Source organism: Aedes albopictus, chromosome 3 (assembly GCF_035046485.1).
Source record: "Aedes albopictus strain Foshan chromosome 3, AalbF5, whole genome shotgun sequence".
Lineage (NCBI taxonomy): Eukaryota > Metazoa > Arthropoda > Insecta > Diptera > Culicidae > Aedes > Aedes albopictus.
The window spans coordinates 307,373,464-307,384,587 of NC_085138.1; positions in this window are offsets into that span (position 1 = coordinate 307,373,464).

The window sequence follows — 11,124 nt, forward strand, 5'->3', positions numbered from 1 at the left end:
TGCCTTGCCCCTAGGTTTCAGGTAAAACAAAAATGAAAAAGTGTTCCATACACTGATTTTTGCTACGATGTTTCTGAAGCGAGATAGCAGCAAGTGAATGTAAGAGTTTGCAAATGAATGATCCCATCCCTGGACGTGTGTACTGTATAAGCATTTCAGAACTTCCTCACCATAGGAAAAGAAATCGCTATTTGCAAACGAAGTTCACTTGGAAATAGAGTGATAATGGGTATTATCGGCAGGTTTGTTCACTTCGTCATGGGGGATTTTTGTCAGCCAACTTGCCTGAAACATGGCCATATAATTCAGCTTAGTTGGGAAGGATTTGAGACCAACTCTGAGTTCAATAGGTTTCAAATAAAAAACCCCAAAGACGAAGAGAACAAAACGGCCGAGAATAGGTCATTTCTTCTAGTTGGAATTCGTAAGAATTTTGTTTGACCAACTGACTTCAACTTAACTGGAAATATTTGCCCAAAGGTTTTTCTAGCCGGATCTTTTAGCAGACCGAAGAGCTTTTTTGTAGGCCTTGCGCGCTGACCCTAAAGCCTCTGTTCCAGCCAAAAGTCGTCTCTTCCAACTCTTTCTACTTTTTTCCTGAGCTTCGCCAGATAAAAGCCCCACCAAGAGTTCCCCTTGTGACATTCATAGAATGGAAAATTGTCACTTACACCCCTTTGCATCTGGACCCTTCAAATATCAGTTGGTTGTTAGGGAATTCCTGAAACGCGAAGTAACAAGCAGAAACGAATTCTTGGAGGAATCACGAAATGAATTCCTAAAGGAATCCAGGAAGAAATTCTGGAATTCTCGGAAGAATTCCAGAAGGACCTCTTGGAGAAATATCGGAAAGAATTTCTGATGAAATCACTGAAGAAATTCCTGGAAGAATCTCAGAAAAAGCTCACTGAGGAATCATAGAAAGAATTTTCATGGAGGAATTTCGGAACAAACTCTTGAACGAATCTCCTGAACTCCTGAAGAAATTCCGAAAAGCATTTCAAGGGCATTCCCGGAAGGAGCTGCTATAGAAATCCTAAAAATAACTCATGAAGGAATTCCAGATGAAACCCCTTGAAAGATCTCCCGTAAAAATGGCAGAGGGAGCTTCTAAAAAAGCAATCATCCCCAAATAATCTCATAAAGAGCTCCCTGAGGAATCCTGAAAGAAATTGCTGGGAAACCTAGAAAGGAACTTCTGGAGTAATCTCAGGACAAATGTCTGGAGAAATCCCTGAAAGTATTCACAAAACTAGCTCACCTTGATTCAGTAGAATAATGCCAATACCACGTAATACGAAATGAAACCATACCAAAATCTCACAATGATTTCTACAATTCCTATGGAAGATTGCCAAACCCCTAAGCATAATGTCTTTCCTTAAACCACACAATTTGAGTTTACCCAGAAACCTACACTTAAGTTATGAATTGGCACATTTAACACGTGCGAGCAAACCACTATACCCAAGGAAGCCAACATTTTTTCTCAAGTCCAAATCACATACAACAAGGCCACGAAGCAACACCACAGAGAACAGACGTTCATTTTTGCCCTTTTCCTAGTGTGCCGTCGTGTAGTCAAAACAAGTAATTTGTATTATTAGGTTGGGCAGTCTCCTTTGTTGGCGTTGTGGTACAATTCAATCCTTAACACACGTTTTCAACGAAATTTGGTACGAGTCTCAATGCAAGTACTCTATGACGCAACGTCAAAGATTAAGATAAACGGCGTGCAATGCTCTATAGCCACAGAGAACAGACGTTTAAGCTCGAACAAAAATAAGTCGAAATCGTGTGTAAAAGATTTATGTGTACCTCAATGCGATAAACGGAGACTGCCCGACATATAAACACTAGAGTGATGAATGAATGAATGAATGAAAAATTCAATGGTATCCCATCAAATCAAGGCTTTTTTGATCCCATTTCAGGGCCCAAATAAGTGTGCAGAATTTGAGCACGGTCGGTTATGTCTACGTTTTGCGCATCGCGTTTAAAGTTTGTATGGGATTTTACATGGGGAAACACCCTTTTTTGCATTTCTCTCAAGACAAGCTCGAATTTTTCTAAAACCATGTAACCAACAAAGTGAAAACATAGCCTAGGGTGTCCTGAAAAACGTTGTCGAAAACCGCGAAGTGATCTGATACTTATGAAAAAAGTTATAGCGTTGTCATTGCTTGCCGAAACAACATGATTTTGTTGCTATTGTTATTCCTTTACATGTTAAAACCACAGACAAACAGACGTAACACTCTGATAATTCCCATCGTACACCGATTTAACGGTCTTCTTTAAAATTTGATAGTTGGCCAACTGCCCAACCATGGCGCTCGCATTGTTTTTTATTCGAGTTTGACGTTTGCTCACTACCGCCATCTAGTTGGTGGTCGGCCAAACATAGTCCTTTTAGTATTGGGTGAATATGTTTCCGTGACTATGATTTGTATCGAAAAATGTTCGAAGTGTTACGTCTGTTTGTCTGTGTTAAAACATAAACACATGCATGCGGTTTGTTGCTTATAACTATTTTCACATGCATCGGATCGCTTTGCGGTCTTCAACAAAGTTTTTCAGTATATCCTAGGCTATCATTTTACAGTATCGGTTGAACAGTTTCAGACAAACTTTTTCAATTTATAACAAAAATGCAAAAAAGTATGTTTTCCCATACAATATCCCATACAAATTTCAATTACAATGCGCAAAGTGTAGACGCAACCGATCGTGCTCAAATTTTGCACAGATACTCAGGACCCGAAACGGAACCAAAAAAGCTTTGATCTGAGAAAACGGTTCCGATGACCCACGCTAATATCTATCAAGGGAACGTTCATAAGTTACGTGTAATATTTGGGGAATGGGAGGGGGTCCAGAAAAGTGTGACAGAGGGCGGATGTCCCGAACAACGATGGATGTAATAAATTAATCTTGCCTAAGGGTTTTGGTAGACTTTTTCCATCATCTTCGCGAACAGCTGTGAGGTTTATTCCCATCAAGGAAATTTTTACTAAATTTTCAGCATAAATAACTGTTTTCATTTCATTTGTGAAACATTGCAAAATCTTCTTCGGCATAAAAAAAAATCGAATCCTTGATCGAATCGATTAAATTTATGAAAAGTGATCATCTCCAGATATTGCAAGCAATAACTTGTACACAAGATATTAGCAAACAGATCGCATTCAACACTTGCAAGCTGTTGCATAAAACTTTATTCTATGCAATCACACCTCAAAAACTACTACACAGCTCATGTGTCAGTTTTCTTAAGCCCTTTCCTAATCTGTGTTTTATCAAATATATTTTTGTTTTTAGTGTTTGCATTTTTTTTTTCTATGATATGCAGATTTTCCTAACAACAAATAGTTTTTTTTATTCGTGCCATTCGAAACCCAGATACTAATGATAACCGAAGTTATCAAATTAAAAAAAAGTATGAACCATCTCAATTTTTAATTGGCGCAATGGAGAAAAGCAATTTTTCATTTTCGTACTTACACCATTAAGATGTTTTATTTAAACCAACCTTCCCACTAACTGAAAGATGTTGTGCTAAGCCATTAGAGCAATAGGATGATAAGCGTAGTAGTAACATAAAAGTGTGCAAAATATTTGAAGACTGACACAACTTTGAGGAGAAAATGAACCTAACAACACGAAGTAAAATTAAAATTGGCTTTATTCGATACACTTATACATAGGACAAATTCTCTAATCTAGGACTTAGATTGACTACTAACATAGGTAAGGTAAGAAACTGCGGAAGTACACGTGAGTCGTCAGAAGATGCTGAAGCAAACGAAACCCACTTTCAATTTGAAAATAAAGAAATTCTAAAACTTCAAACGTGTGATTTGTTTTACTGCGTAAAAGAGTCACATCCAATTGATTTCACTCAGTCTCGATATGGTATCTACGAAATAAATTTCCCTGCCCGGACCGTGGAAATCATCACAACAACAACATTTTCGTAACGTCTCTATTATGTCCCAATTTCCCATTGGATTCGCCCAATCATTTCCGCCGAATTCCACACTCACTTCACTTCTGGGATGGTGCATACCAAGTTTTGACCTGCCTGCGCGACAAGAATCAATTTCCTTCGGCATGCGGTATGATTTGAGACAGATTAGTGTGGTGTGGCTTCTTCCCAACTCAAGTCACAAGACGGGCAGAGCAGGAGCCAGTTAACCAACCAACAGGCAGCAGGCTACCGATGTGTGACTGACTTGTCCGATTACCATGCCCGGTTTGTTCTATATCGAATTCTTTATTTCAACCCCCGTGTGGTGGGTTTTCAGATGGTAGTTTATTGAATGCGCACTTAAAATACAGAAAATGCTTTTTAAATTGGTACGCTCGCTCGCCAAAATATTATTCAGGCCAATCATGTCTAAAGGTCCTATCTGCAGAAGAGAGGCTCTCTTTGGTTTCCCTCTCTTTCGGTAATATCTCAGCTGTTTATTTGTATTATGATTGTCTCCTTGTATTGAACGATGATCAAAACAATCGTCTTTTGATTTGTACTGCAAAAATAGTTGGAAAGTGTACCATTACATTGCAATAATTGAAAGAGAAAGTGAACAAAGAGAGCCTCTCAAATACAGATAGGACCTATTGAAATGTTTGGCCTGTATTAGGCTGACACAAATTTCGATTTTCTCTAATGTCACCCCCCTCCCTCGGAATTTTTTTGTCAGAATTCAACATTTTGAGGGGGGACACAAATAAATTATTTAAGAAATTTAAGAATTTTAAAGTGAAATTAAAGTTGTAGAGAAAATTTCTTAACAAATCCGATGAGTTTGACGATTTTGCCTTATTGTTTGGGTAATTTTTCATCAAATACATTTATTATTTATCATCCCCCCCCTTGACGAATCAACGAGCAAAGTTTCAAAAGAAGAAAATGAGATTTGTTCCGGCCTTATCTGCTTCTTCAACAGGTGCTGGATTATTTACCTTATCGGTCAGACTAAGGCCTAAGTGAAGCCAGACTAAATGTCCTCTGCTGTACGTAGGAGTCGTGTCCAGTCTACTCGGTCCATGGCTATGTGTCTCCAGTTCCGCACTCTGCGTAGGGTCCGCAAATCGTCCTCCACTTGACAAGGTGCAGCACACAATTATCATCATGACAGAGAACAACAACACAACACACAACAAACCGACAATGATTTCTCATAAGGGCCTAACTGACTTGATCGATTTCTCTTCGTCGACTCTATCTTTCGCTAATAACTTGATCAAAACAAACAAAATCATTATTCTTTTTGTTTCTATCGCAACATGTGGTCGTCTTCTTGGCATTTCAACCAAAAAATCTTTGGAAAACTCAATACACATTCTGTGATAACACAAAGAGAGGATCGATGAAGGGAACTCGAAAATGTCAGTTAGGCCCAAATGAAAAATCAGTGTCGAATTGTCCGTACAGTAAATTTTTGGTGAAAATAATTTTTCATTTAAATGTTTATAACTTTTTTATACGTCAATCAAAAACGCTGAAATTTTAACCAATTATAACCCATATATTAAAGCTCCATTGGTAAAAATTTGAGCGAGATCGAATAAGTTTTCTGAAAGTAATAGAACTTTCAGTAAAACTCATAAGATTTTTGAACACATTTTCAAAACATTATATCTCAATATGTACTTGATGAAACTTTTTCAATTTTTTTGTGTTACAGCTTATACCTAAGGCTTTCATATGCAGCTTCGTTTGAAGTTTTATATTCACTACAAAAAAATATGAACGGCCAAGCGTTACGGCCCATATAAAAAAAATTAGGTTTTCACACAAAAAAGCGTTACGGAGGGGGGAATAAATATGACAGCGTGAGATTACTGATGACACACATACCCAACTTAAATTTGAGTTCAATGCTGTTTACTCAATTTTGGCTTCCTGCATAGAACTGTTTGTGGCAAAAACATCGATCTTTAATCGTTCATTTTCTGAAGGAGTATTACCGGATGCTTGGAAGCTATCCTCTATTGATCAAATTAATAAGGCTGGAAATATGCACAGTATGGAGAATTATCGCCCAATATCGATACTAAGCTGTCTCGCGAAAGTTTTCGACAGGTTTCTATACGATGTGCTGTACACAGCTATGCAGTCTACGATATCCGATTATTTACCAGCACGGTTTTGTAAGAAAGCGATCAACAACAACAAACCTCATGGCATACACTTACACCATAATAAACGAACTGGAGAAGCGAAATCAAGTCGATGCCTTTTACGTCGAATTCTCCAAAGCATTCGAAAAAGTGCCTCAAGATATAGCCATCGAAAGAAGAACCGCCTTGCACTGCCGTCATGGATTATTCGTTAGCTGAAGTCCTATCTTTTGTCTCGCAAAGCTTTTGTCAAAGTGCATGATGTAAGATCAAACGTTTTTGACATTGCTTCTGCAGTTCCACAAGGCAGTTATCTAGGCCCGCTTATTTTCACTATATTTATAAACGACCTGTGCGAAAAATCAACTCTAACAAACTGTTCTGTGCTGATGACTTGAAGATTTTCCGCGTTATTAAGTCATTTGTTGACTGTTGTGCTTGGCAAGCTGACATTGAATATAATATATTATATAACATATTATGTGTCATGTTGGGGTGACTTGCATGGAATGAAGATGAATGTGTCCAAATGTTAACGATCACGTTCACTCGCCGCCAGTCTGCTACTACGTTTGACTATACCCTTATTAATATGCCACTAAATCGGTTTACATCGATCAAGGATCTTGGTGTGGTTCTTGAAAACATGCTTTGATTCATGGATCATATCGCGGTGACAACAGCCAAGGCCTACGCGATTCTCGGTTTTCTGCGCCGCAATACAGCTTACTTCGATAATGTTCATGCTTTGAAGTCTTTGTACTGTGCCTTAGTGAGTAGTGTACTTGAGCATGGTATTAAAGTCCGCACCATTATCAGTTCGACGAATTGAGATGATGTCTGTATGTATGTATGTATGTTTGGGGATGACCCAGCCGCGGGCTGAAAATCTCCTTAATAAAGCTAATGTATGTCTGTGCGCAAAAAAGTTCACTCACTTTTAAGGCACTTCCCATTGGCCGATTTTTCGGATTATATCTCGAATCGAACAGGAATGTTACCGCATTGTTGGCAATTGAAAATGGTCCGGATCGGTCAAGGCGTTCCGGAGTTATGACCATTTCAGTGATCCGGACGAGCACAGGTATAACTGGCCGTATTCAACACTGAACGAAGCCCCATCATGCGACATATCAAACTGTGGCGACTTTTTGTTAAGGTACACTGGGGCAAGTTGAAACGGGTGGGGCAAGATGAAACACGAAGTTTTGAAATAGATTTTAATACAATTTGCTTTAGCTTGGTTGACGAATTTCGTGGAGAAATCAACACTGGAGACCTGAAATTCCACGATGTCAGCCCAAAGTTCAAGATGGCAGCCGAATATTCAAGATGACGGCTCCAAATTCATGATGGCAGCTGTTTAATAGAGTTTTATGCTCTAAAACAATGCAATATGGGTGTATTTGGTATGAGGAAGATTTCCGGAGTCCAAAAATGGCAACCACAATATTCATGACGACGATCTAAAATCCAAGATGGCAGCTCCAAATTCAACATGGCGGCTGTTTAATGATATTTTAGGCTCTATAACCATGCAATATGGGTATATTTGATTTGAAGAAGAAGTCTGGACTCCAAAAATGGCGTCCAGAAAATCCAAGATGGCGGTCTAAAATCCAAGATGGCGGCTCTAAATTCAAGATGGCGGTTGTTTAATGGACTTTTAGGCTTTTCAACGACGCAATATGTGTATATTTTGTATGTGGAAGATGTCTGGAGTCCAAAAACGACGATTAAAACATAGACTAATTTCAAGACCGCGATGTACCTAAAAAAACATAAAATTTTGTGTGTCCAGTCCGGTACCCAATAATATTGATTACCGTGTAAACTTCCTCTTATGTAAATCATATTCAGCGTGTTACACTGATCTGACAGTAAAGGACTTAACATAATTGGGTACGGAGGATTGTTCACAATCTGCGAACTTGACTGCGGAAAAAATCACGACTATGATGCCGCTGATAAAAATATGTTTAATGAAGTTTTAGCATCTTAAACCATGCAATACCCGAGCAGAAGAAAATAACAAGAGAATAACATATCATGGTATTTATCTTAAGTACTACCATACCTTGATATGCCCTTCATTAGGTGGTAATGAGAGGCAAAATAAAAAAAAAACGAATTACAAAATTTTGTATTAATAACACCTAGAAACACACTACCCCGCAGTCGTGAGGTGTGGACGTCTTTTCGGTACGGTCCGCAATTTAAATTGTATATATTTTTTGTCAACCTCGACGACACAACCGCGTTGTGCGCTTCTCGTGCTTCGCAAGTAACTTTTTGTTTAAGTAACCTTTTTTTAAACATAAATATTCGTCGCGCGCGTTATCGAACCACCGTGTCGTGTGAAATTGAAATTACTCATCATGCCGTGTGGTGTTAAATCCTGCAATATCAACGATGATCACTTCTTGTGGAAATGTGTCTATTGCAATAAGCGTTTCCACGCAGCCTGTATCGGAGTGCAACGACATCGGGAGGAGCTAATCACTGCGTTTATGGCTCCTTTATGTGCAAACTGCCAGGAAATTCTACGGAAAGAGGCCGATGTGCGCATAATGCTTCATCAACAGGAAGAGCTTGGAAAGGCTATTCGTATGCAGACGGACGCAAACCATCGTATTATAGCCGACCTGAAGAAGTTATCTTCAGTGTCATTACTTTTTGAGAACATCGAGCACTTGCTAAAAGATGTAAAAAACGTGCTGGATACGACAAACAGAAACAACGAAAGCTTGTGCATTTCATTTAATCAGCACATGCAGTCATGTGACTCACGCGCGACCTCAACGGTGGCTGACATAAGCGAGTCGAATAAGGCATTATCGCAGAAAATTAATCAACTTTTTGACGAAAGGCTGGATTGCCTGAAAAACGACGTGGTTCTTTTGACTAAAAGTACCGAAACATTGGCATCATCAACGAATCATTTGAGCCAAGCTACACCTGCTATTTCCAACTGCGACAGGAAAACTTTCGATGAAATACTGGAAGAAATCAAATCAGTCTCTGCTGCAATTTCCTCTATCACCAACAAAACTGAGGCAAATTTACAACCCAAAGAAAACAAAACCTTGGCGGAAGAGCTTGCAGAATCAGTAGCCACTCAGAATCCTACACCAAGCTGCAATGCCAATTTACCTTCTACGACCCGTAAAAATAACACCGCATCGAAGTGTGATGAAATTGCCACTCTATTTGCTGTACGTCGAGAAAAAATGGAGCGCGCAAAAATGGCTAAAATAGGTGCAGAAGCTCAACCTAAGGGGAGCTGCTCTACGCATCTAAATGAGCCTGGGTGGAAATGCTTACCAAGGAAAAAATGTACCTGGAGCCCAGACTGGAAGAAGCTGGAAGAATATCGTCAGCAGCATGCAATAACAATCCAAAAGAAACTAGGCATCCACAATTTCAACAACACTTCGGCGGAAAAGACGACTCATAGTAAAAAACGTCGTAAACAAAAAATACCACCATCAATCTCTAATAATGGCAAAAATAAACCTACAGATAACATCGCCTACAGCAGCTTCGGGAGAGCACCATCGGTTCTGCTCACCGTCAACCAGCCAGAATTTTCGGAAGTAAGGACGCCCTCTCTCACAGAAGAGAGTAGTTTAAGTTTTTCGAAAGTAAAGACGCCTCATTCCACGGAAACGAGCAGTATAATTTTAAGTAGCGACGAGCTTCCTAAAACTTCTTCACAGAATAAACAAAATGCGACAGAAATTTTGATTTACTGTCAAAATTTCAACCGCGTGAAAAGCGCAGCTAAAATGAAAGAAATTTACAAAAATATTTTGAGCACATCTTTTTCGGCTATTCTGGCAACGGAAACCAGCTGGGATGAAAGTGTAAAAGGTGAAGAAGTTTTCGGAAGCAATTTTAATGTATTCAGAGACGACCGTAATTTTTACGAGTCTAGTAGGAAATCTGGCGGAGGAGTTCTCGTAGCTGTATCTGCCAATTTCAACTCAGAAATAATTAATACTTCAAAATTTTCCGAATTTGAGCACGTCTGGGTGAAATCACACATAGCAGGCGAAACACATGTATTTGCTTCCGTGTATTTTCCACCAGACCATGCTCATAAAAGCACCTATGAAAGCTTCTTCGAATGTGCAGAACAAGTTTTATCGCAGCTGCCTCCTGAGGTTAAAGTTCACATCTACGGTGATTTTAACCAACGCAACGCTGATTTCATTCTAGACTCTGAAAATGAAAGTATTTTACTGCCAGTCGTTGGGGACAATGCAACATTACAGTTCATCTTTGACAAAATTTCTAATTTAGGACTGAACCAAATCAATCATATTAAAAACAGACAGAATTGCTATTTGGATTTTTTACTGACGAACGTTTATGAGGATTTCTGTGTGTCCGAATCATTAAACCCATTGTGGAAAAATGAAGCGTTTCACACGGCAATCGAATACTCGTTATTCATACATGAATATGTAAGACCCAACGACTATGATTTCGTGGAAGTCTTTGAATACCAATCAGCGAACTATGAAATAATTAAATTAAGATTGAATAGCATTGATTGGCAAACAATTATTAGGAATGAAGGAAATGTCGAAACGGCAGCATGCATTCTCAATTAACCTTCCGTAACTCGCGCGGTTGACTACCTGCGTCAGCACCACGCTAATGCTGAGTACAAAAAGCGAGATTTTTTCAACGTGTTGTACAAAATACAACAGCGCGATCACTCGAGGGTTAAATTTTACGGGAAGTTATCAAACGAGAAATTCCCGCAAAGAAAATACGTCGACACAAAAGTACAAACAGTCCAATTTGGTATAACAACCAAATAAAAAATTTGAAAAATCGCAAGCAAAAAGCACACAAAATCTACAAAAACCACCAAAGCGATGAGAACCTAGCAAAATATTTGGAGATCTGCGATCAACTGAATCTAGCCATCAGTAATGCATTTGAAGAATACAATTCAAAAACTGAACTTGAAATAAAGTCCTG